Genomic DNA, 20,563 nt, shown 5'->3' on the forward strand with positions numbered 1-20,563 from the left:
AGATTTGAATGACAATTCTATCATATACCAAGTGGGGTCTTTATTTTGTGCATTCCTGGAAACAATACCAAATTGTTATATCTGTAGAACAGGTTTGATACCTGGTAGGACAAGATACTCCTCCTATATCTCTTCAAAATTTTCTTAGCTATTCTTGACCTCTAAGTCTACTTTTTGAATCAGATACTTAAGTTTAATAAAAAAGCCCATAATAATTTCATTGAAATTTCAATATAAGTTAGTTGAAGGACAATTTAAAATATTCACCCTTCTCATTTATCTTCTCATTTATCTTTCTATTTGAGTTTTCCTTGACATCCTTCAATAAAACTTTATAATTTCCTTTATTAATGTCTTGCAAATATTTTATATTTATTCCTACAATAAATTATAAATACATAAGTCTTATGGCTATTCAGCATGAGTTTTTAGATTACATTTTAATAGATTATTTATTATCAGGTTTTCTGAATCTCCTGACACTTCTGAACAGACTTCTGTTATCTGGAGGAATTATCAACCTTCTGAGCTCTTTCTAACCAAGTAGCACCCTGGGTTCTCCCAAGTAGCACCTTCTAAGTAGCATCCTGGGTTCTTCCCTCCACTCCTGCCCGGCCTCCTTTATGGCCCATGCTCTGATCATCAAATGTGCCCACTAGACTTCACTTAGAAAGTGAGGGATGTAAAACAATAGTGGAGCTAGGTATCCATTTTTCTAGAAATTATGCAGTAGAACAGTGGAAGACTTTCTCTTACCCGGTCCAGAATTTCAATGGCTTGAACTGTACAGGGTTGTCATGGCTTCCCAATATAACTGAGTGCTGTTCCTGACTGCTTAGTGTATAAGCTTAACTCTCTGGCCTCCTGTGGATTCCATGAGCTGCTAATATCCTCTAATGAATATGCTTTTGCCTAAATAACTAGAAAGGCTTCTATTGCTCACAGCCAAGAACCCTAATACAGGGATATTGCTATATTGGCTTTTGTTTGATTAATATTTGTCTAGAAAATTATATTGAACTTCTCTCTGTCCTTACACTTTATAGGTGTGTCTCTTGTAAACAGCACATTGCTGCATTTAAAAATTTATTTTTAGTCTAGTCTGAGAATCTGTATCGTCTAACAGATAAATGTAACCGTTCTGTATTTGTTACAATTAATGATATATTTGGAATTATTTATGCTTTCCTATTTTGTATTTTCTCTCAGGCTCTTCCTTAGTTTTTTATATTTTCCTTTTCTCTCTTCCATTTGGGCTGTTTGAGCTTTATTTTTCTTTCTTTTTTGTATCTTAAATTGAGCTTATTGAATTTTCATTATTCTACCAGTGTCCTCTCTGGACACAATGTCACAAAAGAATACATAATGTCTTTATTCTACTTGTGTTCTCACAGAGGGGACAGAAGCAGAATAAAGACATTATGTAGTCTTTCTGAAATTATATATTCAACTTTTAATTTTGAAATTATATATTCAACTTTTAGGATGGATATAAAGCTAAGAGATATTTAAAGTTAATTAATACCTCTTCCCCCATCTCAAACATTGCAAAACTCTTACAATACTTTAATTTCTATCACTTTTCTCTCATCTTCCAGTCAACTGTTGTTTGAAATTATCTGACAGATTAGGGGATGCATAATGTGCTTATGCATTCTCCCTAATGTGCTTATTTCACACTGCATGCTGGTATCAAAACATCTCATGTACCCCATAAATATACACACCTACTATGTACCCACAAAAATTTAGAAAGAAAAAAGAAAAACAGTAGTCTGACAGAAATATACTGTAAGCCACATATATACTTTTATATTTTTTGATAGCCACATATACAAAATAAAAATAAACAGTTGAAATTATTTTTAATAATGTATTTTAAATAACCTAATATATCCAAAAGATCATTACTCTAACATGTAACCAATATAAAAATAATTAATGTGATATTATACATACTTTTAAATACTTTTTGAAATCTCATGTGGATGTTATAGCATACCTCATTTCAGACAATAAATATTTTATCAGAGCCAGGTGCTGTGGCTCATGCCTGTAATCCCAGTACTTTGGGAGGCTGATGCAGGAGGCTCGCTTGAGCTCAGAAGTTCAAAACCAGCCTGGGCAACATGGTGAAACTCTGTCTCTACAAATAATAAAAAAAAAAATTAGGCAAGCATGGTGGTGTGCACCTGTAATCCCAGCTATTCAATTGGCTGAGGTGGGTGGATGGCTTGAGCCTGAAAGATGGAGGTTGCAGTGAGCTAAGATCATGTCACTGCACTCCAACCTGGGCGGAAGTCAGACCCAGTCGCAAAAAATATATATATATATATCAGAAATACTTGATCTGTATTTAGATTTTATAAAACTTACAATTGAAACAAAACAAAATTCATCATCTTAACTATTTTTAAGTGTATAGTTCAGTAGTGCTAAATATATTCACATTGTTGTACAACCAATCTCAAAAATTTTTTCATCTTGCAAAACTGAAACTCTATACCCATTAAACAACTGCCTAGGCCCCTCCCCTCAGCCCTTGGCAACTACCATTCTACTTTCTATTTCTATGAGTGTGACTATTCTAGATACCTCATATAGGTTAAAAATACAGTATTTGTCTTTTTGTGACTGTTATTTCATTTAGCATAATGTCTTCAAGGTTCACCTATGTTGTAACATGTATCAGAATGTCCTTTATAAGGCTAAATAATATTCCATTGTCACAATTTGCATATATATCACCATTTGTCCATTTTTCTGTTGATGGACATCATTGAGTTGCTTCTACCTTTTGGCTATTGTGAATAATGCTGCTATGAAAAATGGGTGTACAAATATTTCTTTACCTGCTTTCAATTCTTTTGGATGCATACACAGAAGTGGGATTACTGGATCATACGGAAGTTCTATTTTAAATTTTGTGAGGACCTGTTTTTCATAGCCGCTGCATCATTTTACATTCTCATCAGCAGAGTACAAGGGCTCCAATTTCTCCACATCCTTACCAACACTCGTGATTTTCTGGTTTTTATCATCCTAATGGGTATGAGGTAATATCTTATTGTGGTTTTGATTTGCATTTCTCTAATTATTAGTGATGTTGAGTATCTTTTCATATTCATATTTCATCTTTTCACATTTTGGCCATTTGTATATCATCTTTGGGGGAATATTCATTCAAGTTCTTTACCCATTTTTAAATTGGGTTGTTTTCCATCATTGAGTTGTAAAACTTCTTTACGTGGATCAACTGGATGTTAGCCCCTAATCAGATTTATGATTTGCAAATACTTTCTCCCATTCCATAGGTTGCCTTTTCACTCTGTTGATTATATCCTTTGATGCACAGAATTTTTAAATTTTGATAGCACAATTTATCTTTTTACTTTTGTTGCCTGTGCTTCTAGTGTTGTATCAAGAAATCATTGCCAAATCCAATATCATTAAGCTCTTCCTCTGCATTTTCTTCTGAGAACTATATAGTTTTATCTCTTACAGTTAGGCCATTGCTCAATTTTTATTAATAGTTAATTTTTATATATAGTGTAAGGTAAGGATCCAACTTCATTTTTTTTGCATGTGGATACCCAGTTTTCCCAGCACCATTTGCTGTAGAGACTGCTATTTGTCTACTACATAAAAAAAATTTGGCAAATATACAAGAGTTTATTTCTGAGCTCTCTGTTCTGTTTCATTGGTCTATACATCTGTCTTTATGCCAGTACTGCATTGTCTCAATTACTGTTGCTTTGTGGTATGTTTTGAAATCAGAAATTGTGAGGACTCCAACTTTGTTCTTCTTTTTCAAAATTGTTTTGGCTATTTGAAGTCCCTTGAGATTCTGCATGAATTTCAGCATTTTTTTCCCTTTCCGAAAAAAAAATATGCCATTAGGATTTTGATAGAGATTGGATTAAATCTGTAGATGGCTTTTGGTAATATGGACATTTTAACGACATTGAGTCTTCCAGTCCATTAGCATGAGATGTCTTTTAATTTATTTGTATCTTCTTTGATTTGTTTCTTAGCAGTGTTTTGTAGTTTTCAGTATAAAGGTCTTTCATTACCTTGATTAGGTTATTCCTGATGCTATACTGAGTACGATTGTTTTCATATTTTCCTTTCTGGGTTGATAATTGTTAGTGTATGGAATTGCAACTAATTTTTGTGTGTTGATATTGTATCCTGAAACTTTGCTAAAATTGTTTATTAGTTGTTAACAATTTTTGTAGATTCTTTATAGAGTTTTCTGCATATACAACTATGTAATCTGCAAACATAGATAATTTTTCTTCTTTTCAAATTTGGATGGCTTTTATTTCTGTTTCTTGTTGATTATGTCATCTGCAAACATAGATAATTTTACTTCTTTTCAAGTTCGGATGGCTTTTATCTCTGTTTCTTGTTTATATACTCTGCTTAGGATTTCCAGTACTCTATTGAACAGTAGTGGTGAGAGTGGGCATCCTTGCCTTGTTCCTGGTGTTCTAAGAAACATTTTAAATTCTTCACCTTGAGTATGATGTTAACTGTGGGCTTTTCATATATGACTTTTATCATGCTGAGCTAGTTTCCTTTTGTTGTTGGTTTGTTGAGTGTTTTTATGATGAAAGGGTGTTTTGTCAAATTTTTTTCTACATCAGTTGAGATGATCTTGTGGTTTTTTCCCCTTCATTCTGTTAATTAGGTGCATTACTTGATTGATTTTTCTATGTTGAACCACTCTTTCATTCCATGATCAAATCCCACTTGGTCATGGTGTGTAATCATTTTAATGTGTCAAATTCTGTTTGCTGGTATTTTGTTAAGGGTTTTTACACCACTATTTATCAGGGATATTGGTCTGCGGTTTTATTTTCTTGTAGTCTCTGTCTGGCTTTGGTATCAGAATAATCCTAGCCTTGTAGAATGAGCTTGAAAATGTTCTTTTCAATTTTTGGAAGAGTTTGTGGATAATTAGATAATTTTAATTCTTTACATGTTTGGTAAAAATCTCCAGTGATGCCATCTGGTCCTGAGCTATTCTTTTTTGGAAAGTTTTTTATTACTGACTCAATCTCTTTACTACTTATAGTTCTGTTCAGATTTTCCATCTCTTCATGATTCAGTCTTGATAGGTGTGTGTTTCCAGAAATTTATTCATTTCATTTAGGTTATCCAATTTTTTGGCAAACAGTTGTTCATAGTATTCTCTTATATTCCTTTTATCTCTGTGAAACTGGTTGTAATGTCCCCTCTTTTATTTCTGATTTTAGTTATTAGAATTTTCCATCTTTTTTCCTTAATCTAGCTAATGATTTGTCAATTTTGTTGATCTTTTTAAAGAATCAGCTTGGTTTTGAGGATTTTCTCTACTGTTTGTGTAGTGTCTAATTTGTTTATCTTTGCTTTATTTTAAATTATTTCCTTCTCTATTCCAGCTTTCGGTTTAGTTTGTTTTCCTTTTCCTAGTTTTTTACGGTGTAAAATTAGGTTGTTGATTTGAGATTTTTTTTTTCTTTTTTAATGTAAGTGTTTACACTGATGAATTTCCCCTTGGCCACTTTTTACTGCATTCTATAAGTTTTGGTATGTTGTGTTTTTGTTTTCATTTGTATCAAGATATTTTTAGATTTTCCTTGCAATTTCTTCTTTGACACACCAGTTGTTTCAAAAGATAACTTTTGTAACATTTGCATCCACATTGACAAAAGTTGTTCTATGTTTTCTAGAATAATTTGTATTTGAAGTAAAAGCATATCTGTTCCCAAACTACATCTGTTCAGGTTAAATAAACTCACTAACTCTTGTTTTAACACACTATTATTAGCATGTAATTCAAAGAGGGTACTGCATAAATTAAAAGCCAATTATAAATTTATTAATATTAATAAAATATTCTTACAATTTATTGTGTAGTTTTGCAGCCAATTTATATAATGCTGGCATGTATATTGATACATGTTAGAAAAATGTGTAAAATTATTATTATTGCTTTGTATTGTAAAAAGTTTCTATTTCAACATGAATCCCCGTATCTCTCTAATTTGTATAGATTTTCCCTTCTTTGGAACTTCAAATTTATCTCATTTATATATAGTGTGATATCACTGAAAAAGTATAAATTACTGCCATTTTTGTCTTTGATTATTAAATATTTAGAAAGCACTCCTTCTGTTTTAAGAAAATCTTGAATTGGAGTTAAATATTTGTAAATTCTGCCATGTTTTAATCAATGAAAACTGGCAAAAAATAAACTATCATTAAATTCATTTCCATTTCTTACAGCAGTTTTAAAAAATAGTGATAATTCATAGCATTCACAATTCTTTTGGCAACCATATGCATGACACTTTTTATAGAGTCTGCAACAGGAAACCAAGTGCAAATATTTGCAATAATATGTCATACATTATAATGAAGCAGTACAGAAAACATGGTCTGATTTTGAAATTTCAATGCATTTTTATTTTATTTTACATAGCTAGAGCAACTTATATCTATGTAAAATTATTTGACAAATTAAAATGCTCAAATATATCTATGCCACAAGTTTGATATTTTAGGCCATGTATTGACCTTTCTTTATAAATTTGGAAGTTCTCTGAGATCAAACTCACACAAAGTATTAATTGGATAATATCTCCTATTGCACAATTCACCTAAAGCTAAAAAAAAAAAAACTCGCAATTTTCAAGCTTTGATTCAATTTATTTTTGCTATTATTATAAAAGCCTTGTGTTGTATGGAAAATTGGTGGCTTAATTGAAAATCTTTCGCTTTTTGTAAAAAAATCATTTTCAGTCTTTTTTCATAATTTTCTACCAATATTACCATAACAATAAGCAATAATTTATTTCACTATCTCTCCATCCAAAAATGGCTTTAGTTTTTGTGCAAGAATCCAAGACGTTTTATAGGTGGCCAAAGTTATAAACTCAAATGCTATAACTCATGTAATTTGCACAATACAATCAAGCATGTTACAAGATTGTATCCATGCGGAGAAAACAGCTTATTCAAACTGAATCAGTTCATTGAAACTGACTAGATAAATGATGGGTTTAAGTGATTGATACTGACTAGGTCAGTTTGTGTGTTTTGTGTTTATATTGGAAACAAGGCATGTACTCAACATGCCCACTGTAATAAAAAATAGTATCTTACATAATATAGTCATTAATATGAAGTGTAGTCCTATTAAAACAATAAAATTGTGTTTAATAAAAAAAAATTATACTGGTTTAAAGCTAAGTTTAAATTAATCAAAATTAAATAAAATAAAAATTTTGGCTCATCAGATGTACTAGCTATGTTTCAAGTGCTCAGTAATCACATGTAGCCAATGGCTACCACGCTATATACCGCAATTTTATATTATTTTAGTTCCAGCTTGGTTTTGGCCTTCCAAAAATTTGTCTTTATTGTTATGATTGTTTTGACAATAAATGGTTGTTTAGATTTACTATTACTTATTTGCTCGCTACAGCTTCTTGTGTTCCAAACATTCTTTTATATCCAGTATGTTTCTTACTGAATTATATTATTATCAGTTGTTGCAGTAATTATCTATAAGTAATGAACTCTTATTCTGTGCCTGGAAGTTTTTTCTTATCCTCTCTCTCTAAAATAATAATTTACCTAGGTATGAAATTGTAAGTTGTTAGTTATTTTTCCTCAGTACTTTGAAGCTACTTTTTAATCTTTTGGTCTCTAATATTGCTGAAAAAAACAGTCATTCTAATTACATCAGTGTAATTGGAATTACATTCTAATTTGCTTTGCTTTGTTTCATTTTATGATTTTTAAAAAAGATGTTGTCTTTGTTATTACTCTATCATCTCATTATGCTATGTCTACTTATGAAATTAGTCTTGCTCTATACTTAATGTACTTCCTCAATTAACAGAATTATGGTCTTATCAATATTGGAAACTTCTCACCTACTATTTTTCAAATATGCCTTCTACTCTGCCCTCCCTTCCTGAAGCTCCTATTAGATACATGTAAATCTTTTCCTTCTTTCCCATCTCATATATTCCATCTCTAAATCCTGTGCTATACTCTGGGTGGGTTACTCAGCTCTACCTTCCAGTTTACTAATTCTCTTTAAATGTGTTTAAACTGCTATTTAACCCATCCACTGTGTTTTTCATTTTAAATACTGTATTTTTAAATCTAAGTCATTTCTATTTTATATATATATACTTGTTCTTTTAGGTATTGCCCAGTTTTTTCATTACTTTAACCATTTTAAACAAATTCTTTTTGTGGTCCCAAATGGTTTTAATATTTCTAACTGTTTATGTGTAAATTCTCTTATTTATTGTATCTGCTTTACCTCATGGTGGTTCAATTCCTTGTGTGGTTTGTAATTTATTATTGTGAATACATATTAATTAGATTTTTTTTTTCTTAGAAGTCCCATATGCCATAGTTTTTTAAAGTATCTCACAGAGATACTTTGCTGAAGTCCCAAGAATTCTATTGATCCTTTATGTCTGCAATTTACACACTTAGTGGCTAGTAAAAACTCATGCCCTACATCATGTAAGGCATAGGCTTGGAGCTTCAGTTTCTACCCAGAGCCTCAGATATGGAGCAAGCTGCCTTCTACTTATCTGGGTTAGTGGGGAACTTCTGTAGCCTCTTTTCATAGGTGTATGTTTCAAAGGGTATATCATGTTCAAATTCGTCATACAATTCACTGCCTCACATATGTTCAAACCACAGGTTTTGCCCCAGTGTAAGTATTGGAACTCCTATCCACTAGCATCTATATCTTGTTTCCATGCCTCTTTGGGCTTCCATTTCATCTGTTTAAAAAAACCTTTGTGTTATTTCTAAAACCTAGGGATTTCAGTCCTTTTTTAAAAAAGTTTGGCTACGTATTTCAGAAAAATGTTATCTTATAAATCAAACCAGTGTCTGTGTGTTGTAGAAGGATAGTACCCATCCAGATAGCCAGCCTTTCCCTTGGATTTTTCCCCAGCAACATTTGAATTACACGTGAAAGGACCATAAAGAGAAACAGCATTTATCAAGCCAAGGAAAAAGAAAGTTCATTTAAAATGGAAAAATACTACTCAAGTTATTTCTTCCCAAAGCAAAAATGACCTTTCAGATCTCCTGTTCTCGCTACATTAAACCCAGATGTGGATGGAACCTGTTAACTGCCAGTTGTTCTCATGAACAAAACCATTAAGGCACTCCTTACCTGTTCTGCCTGCTCCAAAAGACCTGAGGAAACTTGCCTGCATTCTTAGACAGCAGAAGAAACCAAGGAGAGCGATTTCTTTCTGAAACTCAGAAGCCCTCCTATATATAAACCCCTGCTTCTCTTATTCCTAGGGCCAAACTCCTGAGGGAAATGATAGCCTGAAGAAAGAGAGAGTGATGTCAGAGTCAGTTTCAAGAAGGAGTTGATTCATGAGGACTCTCAGGGATGCTTCTGTTTGTTCTTTTAAGACTGCAGTGAGGTGGATGGATGGCCTGGCCTGTTGGCAAGGGCAGAAATCGATTACACATCTTGTATAAGCAGAGTCCAAACACACACAGCAGCTGCTTCCCCGTCTGGTTCTGGGACATACTTTTGCCCTAAGATTTTAGTTGCCTCCTTTTGTGTTATCCACAGCGCATTAAGATAAAGGAACAGAGAAGAATCCATTTGCTCCTTTAGGAAATAGAGCTTGATAAAACCTCTATCACCAGCCTGTGTACTTCTTCAGACTTATCTGTCAGGGTTCTTTAGCTTCAAGTAACAGAAACACATTCAAACTTAAAAGAGTGAAGGCATTTTTTACAGGATTGCTGGCAGTCTAACTTTCCTGTATCAATCTTCAGTTCCCAGGTGAGAGTCTAATTGGCATCACTTGGGTCACACAACTAGCTCTTGGTGATGGTTGGGGCATAGGGTAAAGAGATGGGGCATCATAAGGGACAGAATCAACATTTTCACAAAGAAAGCAGAATTGACATGGGAGTGCAACAATAAACAAATGTCCAAGGCCTCATGGGAAACAGTTACAGCTGCTAGGGCTGGAGCTTCAATACTTCCACTGAGACAAGAAAATGTGCTTAAGTAACTTAGCTCAAGTCCCGGAAAATAGTAGACACTCAAAAAATTTTTAGTTCTCTTCTCCTCTTTCTTCATCTGATACCTTCCCAACTTCTCTCATCTTTTCGAATATAATGACTTGTAACCTATATTCATAATGAAATGGAATGATAAATTTAATTTGGAGTTTAGTGAAAATAGAGATATAATTGTTTCCCAACTAAGTGTACAGATCCCTTGAGTTCTGTCCACAGATTTTCAGGTTATATTATCATGTGCTCATTCATTCATCAGTTATTCATTGAGCAACTGAGCTTCAGGTGTTGCGCGTAGTGCAATGACCAGCTGCACACTGAGTAAGTCATGGCCCTGCCCCTGAGGAGCAGAGAATCTGGAATGGGAGAGTGTCAGAGGTAGAAAAGACCTCAGAAACCATCAAATCAGACTTCCTCTTTTTCTTTTTTATTTTATTTCTTTTGAGACAGAGTCTTGTTCTGTTGCCCAGGCCAGAGTGCAGTGGCATGATCTCGACTCACTGCAACCTCCTCTTCCCAGGTTCAAGCGATCCTCCTGCCTCAGCCTCCCAAGTAGCTGGGACTACAGGTGTGTGCCACCACACGCAACTAATTTTTGGATTTTTAGTAGAGATGGGGTTTCAACATGTTGCCCAGGCTGGTCTCAAACTCCTGACCTCAAGTGATCCTCCTTGGCCTCCCAAAGTGCTGGGATTACAGGTGTGAACCACTGCCCCCAGCCAGACTTTCTCTTTTTCAAATGGGAAAAAAAACTAAGACCCAGAAGTGACTGGTCCATGGTCAAGAGGACAATGAGTGATGTATCCCAGAGTTGGACCCAGGTTTTGTAACTCAAAGAGATACCATACGTAAAGCACCCAATGCTGTACCTGATATGGAAGATATTTCAGGACACAAAGGCTCCTTCTCTTCTTCCCAACTCGGAAATAAGAGATCACAAACTAACACGCCCATAGGAACCAGACAAATAAAATAAATGAGTAAATGGAGGCAAGTATTAAAAAATAATCACAGTGAAAGAAGGATGGTTAATGACAACTGATCTTTGGTTCAGTGCTACGGACACAAAAGGAAGTTGCAGGGATTGTGGCGCATTGGCCTTCTCACCCCTGATCTGCATATATAACTGGCCTTTACTCAGCTCCAGCTGTTGTTGTCCTGCTGTGATGGAAGCCCAGTGACACAGGAGCTCGAGTTTTTCCAAAGAAGTTGAAATGTGAATAATTACATGAAACCCTCACATTTTAAAAAAGTTGACTCTAATTATTTTTAATTGTAGCTTTCAAATGTATTTTGAATTCATTCCAAGATAGGGGCTACCTAATTTATAAACTTCCAGGAGTTCCATGATTATAACCTGGAACTCGGTGGACAGAATTCAAGGGATCTGTAAACTTAGTTGGAAAATAAATATATCGTTATTTTCACTAACCTTCAACTTAAATTTAGCATTGCATTTCATTATGAATATAGGCTACAAATCACATTATCAATAGCTGTAACTTTTGTCCCCCAGGAGAAATCACAGATATTTCTTAAGGCAGTTCAGTTGTTGCAGATATTTAGAAATACAATTTACACTTGCTGAAATTAGGGTAGTTATTAAATCCCTCACTGGATCTCAATCTTCCTGCCTAGAGAAGGCTGTGCAATATGGCTGAGCAATTATTAAGCAGCTCCACACCTGGCAGAAGTTCAGCCACCAAACTGTGAGGTCAGGTAACTTGGTCACTCTCACAGGGTGACCCAGACACCTCTGTTGCCTTCCAGTATTCCCTATCTCCCATTGCTCATTGATTCATATAGAAAAGAAATGAGTCAAAAACCACTCCAAGTTTATGGCTCAGCTCAAGTTACAAGCCACAACCAATTTTACATTGTCTTTAAAAAATAAAACTTAACTTTCACTCCCCTCTATTTTACATGTATTTTCTTGTTTTTAATGGATTAATAGTCATTAATATAAATGACTAATCACATATTCTTATTATTTTTAGTATTTCTATAATTACCTTTTAATTTGGTTCACTTTGTAGTTTCTTGTATTTTGTTTTCTGCATTTAAAAACTTTATTCCACTAAATGTAATATGGAATCCTGGATCGGATCCACACTGGAACATTCAGAAATGGAAAAGGATTGGTGGAAAACTGATAAGATCTGGGTAGAGTCTGGAGTCTAGTTCTTAGTAATGTAACAATGTTAATTTCTTAGTTTTGATAAATATGCTACGGTTATGTAAGGTGTTAACACAGTAGGGGAAGCTGGTGAAGAGTACACATGAACTTTTTAACTATTTTTGCAACTCTTGTAAATCAAAACTTATTTCAAAGTAACAAGTTTTAAAAACACACACCCCTTTCCAAGACGGGGTCTACAAAATTCATGAGACTCCCAGAGGAGCCCATGGCATAGAAAAATTTAAAAACCTGTGGAAGTTTTTGGAGAGACAGGGCTGTGTTGATTGAAATCTGGTCCAAGCTAGAGAGGCAGGCACCTGTTCAAGCCCAGCCAGATCTCTGCAGGGAGAAATGGACCCTACTCCTTTCAGTGTAACATCCAGGACCTTAATCAGGCTCACTAATTACCTTTCGATCAGGACCTGGGCTCAATTCCATCAGTCTCCAGAACACACACCAAATTTCAGCTGTGATGAACTACTACGTCTCTCTCACTTTGGTGTCTTTGCTTCTCTGACTTCTTTTCTGGGTCAACTCATACTCATATTTTTCCCAGACTTAGTTCAGTCACCTATCCAGGGAATGTTCCACGTTCTTGCCTGCTTCCAAATTGGGACACATACCTTCTTTGAGGATCCCACAGAACCCTGAGCTCACTCATCCTGCCTATTGTATTATTCTTTCCTCGCTATTTCTCTCACTGGGCTGTGGGCTCCTGTAGGGCAAGCACTGTATCCTGCTTGTCTCTGTATTCCAGGAATAGATACAGGCCCTGAGATGAAGTAGGCACTCAGTAATTGCTTATTGAATGAGTGGGACGGGCAATGGCTCTGTGTGGAGGGAGAAATAAAGAAAAGACTACTTGAAGCACAATAACAGTCCTATAGGGGCTTCCTGAGACCCAGAACTCTTCTGTGATTTGAGTCCAAGCCTGGGAGCTTCTAAATGTCTCCTCAGGAACCCAACAACATCAGAGGTGATGTTATCAACCTTAGCAAGACCGCTGAGCCCTGGAACCAGCCACTGAGATCCAGGTGTGTTCCCCGGACTAGCAATCTCCTGGTCACAGAACTGCTGGAGCTTAGGAAGTAAAAGGAAGGTCTTCCTCCCCTAGCCCAACCAAGAAGAATGAGAGGGACTCCTTCATCTCAGCTTCACAGATTCTATAGCTCCATCTCTTCTGTACATACCACCCCACCATCACCCCACAAGGTTTCCAGTCCTGGACCATTACTTGTGTGCCTATTAGCTCCTAAATATTTTCCCTCTGTGGCTTCTGAGGGCCTCTAGAAGGGGTATAGTTTCTTGGCAAAGAAAACAGGTTTTGTGGTCCAAAGAACATGGATTTGAAACTTGGCTCCATCCCTTGCCAGCACTATGCACTCAAGCAAGGTGCTTACTCTCTCTATGCCTCAGCTTCTCTATCTGTAGGGCAGGAGTAGGTATGGGATTGGGTTGAGCCTAAGTGAGACACTACACATAAAGGGCTTAGCATACCCAAAGAGACTGCCCAATAAATGGTGGTTGCAACAACAACAAAAAAAGTCACTCTTTGCTAGTATTAAGAACAGAGTCTAATAGGAAGACAGAAAAATTAAAAAACAAAGCAATTATCATGCAGTATGGTAAATGGTAGAATAGAAATAGAAAGAAGCTCCAGGAGCCATGGTAACCCAAATAGACTTGGTGATATCTACCTGTAATGTAAAAGCTGTGTCAGGCAAGTGTCAGAAATGGGGTTGGGGCTGCACGTTGATAATCTAGAGACAGAAGCAAACCTTTATGGAAAATTACAATAGTTCAATAGAGTCAAGAGAGGGCCAGAGCAGTGGGTACTGCCTGAAACATGAAGCCAGAAGCCAGAATGCTTAGTTTTGGTCTTCCCTAATCTGCTGGGATTTGCTCCGGCTGCAGGACTAGGCTTCTGCCTCAGTGCCCTGACTGCACTGCAGCTCCACCTTGTGTTGAATTTGCCAGAGACCATCTTGCAATTTCTTCTCTAGAGCCTACAGTAGGTAATTTTCAGAGAAGTCTTCTTTCCTCTTTGTCTGTCTGGTGCTGTTCTCCATCTTTTATTTTGCAAGATTTTTGTTAGAACCCCTTTCCCACTCCTGCTCTTATTCACTCTTCCTTAACCAGGCAAGATATGTTTAAAGACGGGGATTGTCAAAAGACAAGATGAGCAGATTGCTCTTGACCCGACTTTCTGTCTCCTTGTGAAATAACCAAATACCTTTCTCTGATTACAGCAGAACGTAAATTGACATGCACACATCCCAGTGTAGTTCCCGATTCCAGGCGACTTCCACCTACTGGAAGTACTTTGAAATTATTGTTCCCAGCATACATTACTTTCAGAGGGTTCTGGGTCTTTCAGGAATTGCACCTCCTGGAATTCAAGGGTCACTTCCTTTTCTACTTACCCTTACCTTGGAGCTGTTTTGGGGGAGTTTGCAATCAATAAGGAAAAATAGTGGGTGGCCCATGAGAAAACAACAGCCAGGCAATTTCATATATCAGGCTAACAGATAAGCAATTTTCTAGGTGGCACACCCTTGGTCCTTGAATCAAGGGACAGATAAAGTAGGCAGCTATGAACCATTTTGCCAGCAGTATTCAGGTGGCCTTCGTACCCAACTCCTTTCCCACCTGCAGAGCAGAATAAGTAGAAATGTTCCCAATCCCCCAGGTATGACAATCCCCCCAGAGGCAGCATAGAAAGGGGCCACATGGATGAGAATAAAAGATGCCTTTGCTCTGACCTGTGTGGATTCATCATCAAGAACCTTGTCCACCTCCCAACAGCTGCATATGTGCAAGAGCCTTGACACCACAACTGACTGAAGTTAAGTTTCCTCTGCTCTTGTACCACATGAGCTAAAATAGAACTAAGTTGGATCATGAACACAAAGGTGCATTTCTTGCACACCTGAGTTTGCAGTGTGAGATTTATTGACTCTATGCTGCTTACCAGCTAGACTGGGACACCTAACACAGGGGTCTACGTCTCATTCTCCTTTATATCTCTGGTGTTTCTCATAATATTAGGCACATATAAGTGCTCAATGGATGTGTATTAAATAATCATTTTAAATTTTAAAATATTCTCAAGTGTCTTAACATATTTAATTGACATTCTCAACTCACCATCTGACTGGGAACTCTTCAAGAATAAACTCTGTGCTTTTGCCTCTGTATTTGTGATGTTGTGCTCAAGTCTGGGAACATGGGAAACAGACACTCAGATGCTAGCTGATCAAAGTAACGGGCAAATAAATGAATGAGACAGTGTACTGGTCTAAGAGAAGGAAAGGTCTGCCAGAGAGTTGAGTTTGAAACCCATTTCTGAAACTTACTGGTTGCGTGATGTAGGTGAGTTACATAAGCCTGATTTCCTCATCCGTAAAGTGGAGATAATAACTATTACACAAAAATGTTTTGAAAATAAAGTTTAAAAAGACAGCATTTGTGAAAGGACTTTGCAAGTCAAGGCATGCAGAAGGCATTTTAAAAATGTGAAAAACAAACCATCAAAAATCTTACTCATTGATTACTTACGAATATGCCTTTTGAAATATTCATTTTTCCCAGATACAAAACAAGAATAGTCCTTGTCTCTGTAGAATGAGATCAGCTTGGGACTTCTTAAATGTGCATAGAGTAAAACTGTAATCTTTGTTTTAAAAAAAGCAAAATAAATTCTTATTATCCCCCAATATTAATACTAACATTAAGGTTACCCTAATGGTATTCCATAATATTATCTTTTATACAGAAACCCAAAGTCAGCATCTAAAATGTTTATTTAAAAAATTGAAAATGTTAAGACCTGTAGCAAGCACATTATCATTAGATTTTCTGACATTTTGATTAATAAAATATCACCAGTCTGCTCAGATACATACTATAAATCATCTTCCAGACACCTGGACAGGCAGCATCCCTGACAGCTGTTCCCACAGCCAGGAGTGGTGTCAGAGTTGGTGGGTGCCTCACCTCGGAAGCTATGACACATATAAACACATTGAAAAATGCAATAATTAGAAGCAGTGCAGTCAGGTTGCAAAATGGCAGGACGAGGGGTCTCCTTGAAGGCCCCTCTGTGCTTCCCAGGAGGAGTCAAGTGCATTCTGCGACATTTGAGGTGACACCGGCCAGGTCGAGAATTGCACAGATGGCCTCCCAGACTGTGTGCTTCCTTTTCTCCACTGCAGCCTCCAGGGGAGGATTGATTACTTTGTTCAAAAGGCAGAATCAGCAGATGTTACTGATATGGAACTCTATGGGACTGGAATTCTGTACTATGGATAGCACATGAGGCTTTTTTTTTTTTTTTTTTTTTTTTTTTTTTTTGCCAAAGCAGCATTAGTGGAGGCTTTAAAAATAAGCCACAGCTTCCGTTTTAATGGATTCAGTGTAAGGTCATGTGCACAATCTGTTATTTAAAATGTGCATTTACAGGCCGCTGTTGAAAATATCTGCTTTTAAAATGCCTTGGGCTTCAGACTTGCTACATAGGGCAAGACTCTGTCACAAGAGTTGTCGCTCTCATCAGCGTCTGTCTTTCCTGCTCAACTAGAGACACCGAACTCCCTACCACAGACATCTTTTCTAGGACAAGGATATTTGCCTCCTTTTTGTCTCTGATGATGAAGGAGGAAGAGTGTAAGAATATGAGACACTGCCCAATGACAGTAAAACGATCTAAAAAGAAATTAGCCAAGAAATTACAGTTTAAACCTCTTTCTTGTTCACACTCCGCCTCCTAAGACTGAGATCCAATCACATGACCTCTCTGCCCCATCGGCTTTACCCCCCAGGTCTACCCTGTGAGGTTCTTGAGCTCCCCCTAGAGGCTGGAGTATGTTATGAAGGCACTGCAGCTCCGCCTGTAAGTAGAAGCCCATGGCCCACCCTGTGAGGTTTTTGAGCTCCCCTAGAGGCTGGAGTATGTTATGATCAGGAACCACAGCTTCACCTGTGAGTAGGAGCCCATGGTCCACCCTGTGAGGTTCTTGAGCTCCTCCTAGAGGCTGGAGTATGTTATGATCAGGAACCACAGCTTCACCTGTGGGTAGGATCGAGACTTCTGTGGCCAAAGATTTAGTATCCAAGAAGGGCATCAGACACTCCTATGTCCATCAGGTCAGAGTCTTTCCTCGACCTTCTCCTTCTTTTCTGCATCCAACAAAGTTGATGCTGCAATTCTCTTTCCTGGCATTCTTGGCTTATATCTGTTAGGCTGGGTATGGGGGAAGGATGCTGGACCCTGAGTCCAGTAATTCCAACTGCTAGGTCCTGCTCTGAGTTGCTCACTCACCCAGAAACAAAATTTTCATGATCAAACTGCACCTTCTGTCCTTATGCCTCACTCATCAGAGCAGCCCTCCAGTGCCAGCCAGAGCTAAGTCTAAATCAAGCCCTAATTATTATCTAATAAGCCTTGATCTCCCTCCCAGGGTCCCTTGTAGTAGACACCATACTCCCAGGCCACAGTCCTGCCTGACCCTCACTCATCATCCCTTTCCATTGTTAGCTTTGGCTGCTGAGGTATCCATCCTCCAAGGTGTCAAGATGACCAAAGACACTCATCCAACAGATACTCACTCAACCCCTACCACAAGCCAGTACCTGTGCCCAGCATCCAGTCCCCCAAAGAAACATGATTCCTAGCCCCCACAAGCTCACAGTCTGGTACAGGTGAGGCACCAGTGAGTATTTTCTGTGAAGGGAGTTAAGTGCCAGCTCTGTTAGAGGATAGCAGGAGGTCCTGTGGGAGTATCACTGGAGCCTGACCAGCAGGACTGGGTTTTCCAAGAGGCAAACTGGGCAGACAGGCAAGGCAAGAACATAAAAGAAAGGAGGAAAAAAATAAAAGAATATTGATCTATCCATAAAGAAGCCTTGAATTATCATTATGGGAAAATCAGAAGTTTTTGGACATTCTCACATAGGTTTATGGTTTGGTAGCATTTTAATTATATATGGGACAGGAGTATTAGCATAGCTCTTCTTGCTAGGCCTCTGAAGGTTGAATCTGTCTCTTCCAGAAGGGTTCAAGAAAAGCTTCCTTGACCACCACTTTCTGGAGTCATCTTGAAGGAGGGACTTCCTCTTCTGCTTTATACAATGTTTTATTTCTATCTTGCTTAACAGGAAAAAGAAGCTGGTTGGGTGGGTTTGGATGTCTCTAGGTGCAGTTAAGGATAATGAGTAATATATTTTCTTACCAAATAAATAACCACATTTCACACCACTCTGGGGAGGGGCCATTTGCTGGTGCCGGTTGCTGGCTCTTTATCTACAGAGGAAATCGATGGCCCTCAGCCTCATTTTAATGCTAAAGACATGAGACATCAGTGGAAAATGAAGACGTGGGTATTGTATTTGCAACCTGAATTCGTGTTCTGGGAAGAGAAGCTTGAGATAGTGAACAAACAACCAAAAAATAGTTTTTTATAATTACTTTCCCTGAATGAATCTTCCAATCTGTGTTATACCTGAGATTCTAAGAGGCACCATGCCCCTGGGATGGGATGTTAAAATGTCTCCTTTCTCTGGCCTGCTGCCTTGCCACTAGCTGCGCCCTTGATATGGGGTTTAAAAGGAACCCTCCAGCCCTGACTGCCCTACGTATCACTCTGTACCATATAGAACCTTCATTTGGGTTGTTTCTGTTCACAGAACTTTCCTATCTCTGCGCTTTCCTTCTCTCCATTGCCTATAGTGATTTGTCATTTGCAATTTGTGCATTTTAGATGGCAAGCTTGCAGAAGGCAGGAACATCTTACACCTTTTTTGTTACCCATCTCCTACCAAGGGTTGGGCTCAGCACGTAGTGCAGAGAGGGCACTTCATAAATGTTTGTTGAATTGAACTGAGTGCCATAAATTATAAAATAGATTCATGAAGATTCAGTTCCTGGATTTAAATATATCAGAAAGATTTCCTCAGAATTAACACAATTTAGCAATTTTACCAGCCTAAATCTGCCACAGTGAACCCTCCCAGAAGAATTGGAGCAAGCTAAAAATGGTGCATGAGTTTGGGAGCTTTTTAAGGAAAATAGATGTGTCATATTTGTTAGCAATGCTCATGAATTGTGGGCATATATCTGAGTAAGTGGCAAACAGTGAGTCTTCCTGTTTAGAGGGGTTTAAAGGGGTCTCGATTTGGGTCAATTTGTGGCAAATATTCAAATCCTCTAGGCTCAGTGAAAACAGCATCCCTTTCCCCATGTAAAATGCAAAACACCAGATTTTATAAAATGAAAGTCAGGCATCTGAAAGACAAATGGAAGCCTACAAGGAAGTCATTGATGTAATAACAGCATGCCATATTAGAGAAGCCAACAAGTGTCATTTGCTGAGCTCCTAATAAGTGTCAGCATAAAGTCTACAAAGGTAATTGAGACATGGTTCCTGACCTCCAGGGGCTGAAAGTCTAGCTGGTGACAAAAATGAGTAATGTGGAAGAATCACTTGAGGCCAGGAGTTCAAGGCTGCAGTGTGCTATGATCACAACTGTGAACAGTCACTGCATGCCAGCCTGGCCAACATAGTGAGATACTATCTCTAAAATAAATAAAGCTATGTGGTCATTATTGTGTAGAGTTAGCGGCAAGGACAAGTACAGAGGAAGGACAGCTAGACCCGACCAGGGTTGGATAGCCACCAGCAAGGACTTACTAGAGCCTCAAGCTGCATTTTGAGAGACAGGAAGGAATCATATGGATGAATAAAGAGTACAAGGATGAATGAAGAGCCAGTGAGACCTCGTGTGGGAGGAAACCGCATGTAATTCAGTGTAGCTGCAGCATCTATGTGAAGAGGGGAGAGGCTAGAGGGGTCCTCGGGCTGTGACATGGGACCCATAGACACCATGCTAAGGAGTGTGAGCATCAGTGTAGCCCAGAGGCAGCATGGAGTTGTGGAAGGGTCTCAAGCAATGGGGACTTCCTCTGCATGACACAGGTATGGCAAATAGATTTGAGAAGGGTGAGTCTAGAGTCAGGACAATCACTTAGAAAGCCACCATATTTGTTCAGGTGAGATTCCTGCCCCCACCCCCCAAAAAAAGAGTTGGGCTAATGCATTAACCCAGGAGAGAGGGCAGAAAATTGAAAACTATTCATGAGATTAAATTAGTGAAGCTGGTGATTAGATTAGACACAGAGAGGAAGTGGGAGAGGGGATCAAGGTAAATGATTCCAGATTCCTGAAATCTAGGAGGATGACAAGCCCGTGTACTGAGATTGGAAGCACTAGAGGACAAGGAGGTTGCAGGGAAGAAGACAAGCTTGGGTTT

The 20,563-nt window shown here is 37.7% G+C and overlaps 1 long non-coding RNA gene across 3 annotated transcripts in view; it reads right to left on the reverse strand.

The window, feature by feature from the left end:
* The window catches only part of LOC129014186 (uncharacterized), a 167,511-nt gene that overhangs the window by 109,024 nt on the left and 37,924 nt on the right, over positions 1 to 20,563 (reverse strand). The window lies entirely within an intron of this gene.

Source organism: Pongo pygmaeus, chromosome 16 (genome assembly GCF_028885625.2).
Source record: "Pongo pygmaeus isolate AG05252 chromosome 16, NHGRI_mPonPyg2-v2.0_pri, whole genome shotgun sequence".
Lineage (NCBI taxonomy): Eukaryota > Metazoa > Chordata > Mammalia > Primates > Hominidae > Pongo > Pongo pygmaeus.